The sequence below is a fragment of the Myotis brandtii genome, unplaced genomic scaffold, assembly GCF_000412655.1.
Source record: "Myotis brandtii unplaced genomic scaffold, ASM41265v1 scaffold691, whole genome shotgun sequence".
Taxonomy (NCBI): domain Eukaryota; kingdom Metazoa; phylum Chordata; class Mammalia; order Chiroptera; family Vespertilionidae; genus Myotis; species Myotis brandtii.
The window spans coordinates 984,890-985,404 of record NW_005370704.1 but is presented as its reverse complement, the minus strand read 5'-3'; the positions used below and the strand labels follow the sequence as shown (position 1 = coordinate 985,404).

At 69.3% G+C, this 515-nt stretch overlaps 1 protein-coding gene across 1 annotated transcript in view; it reads left to right on the top strand.

Moving 5' to 3' along the window:
• PNPLA7 (patatin-like phospholipase domain containing 7) overlaps positions 1–515 on the top strand; it is a 48,924-nt gene that overhangs the window by 31,521 nt on the left and 16,888 nt on the right. The window lies entirely within an intron of this gene.

Sequence of the window (515 nt, the reverse complement as noted above, 5' to 3'; positions counted from 1 at the left end):
GCGTGGCCTGGTCCTGTGTGTCCTCCCGTGTGTGTGTCCGTGTCGAGTGTGTGTGTGCTCACTGCGTGAGCCCCTGATGCGGCAGCTCCCGCCCTGCAGCCGTGCCCACCTGCCGTCCCCCGGGTCCTCGTCCCCCCAGACTTCAAGCTGCAGGGGCTTCCACGCGGCCTCGGCAGAGCCCAGGTCCCCAGTTTGCTCGGCTCCTGCTTTTGAGATTGTCACTCCATCCGCTCACGGCTCGGGCTGTGTCCTGAGCCTCCCTGTCCAGCCAGTGCAGCCGGGAGCTGTGTGCTGCCCCCTCCCCACTGCCTTCCGGAGCCCCACAGTGCAGAGGGGCCTGCTTCTGCCCTCAGCAGCCTGGGACACGGGGCAGCGGGGGGCAGGTGGACCATGTGCCCACGGAGCCTCTGGGTGCCCTGCCCCCCCCATCTTTGTGGCACATCGTGGGCAGGGCCCTGCCACCCGCAGCCGATGGGCCTCGTGGTGTCTGTGCTCCAGGGACATCCCCGGGAGGG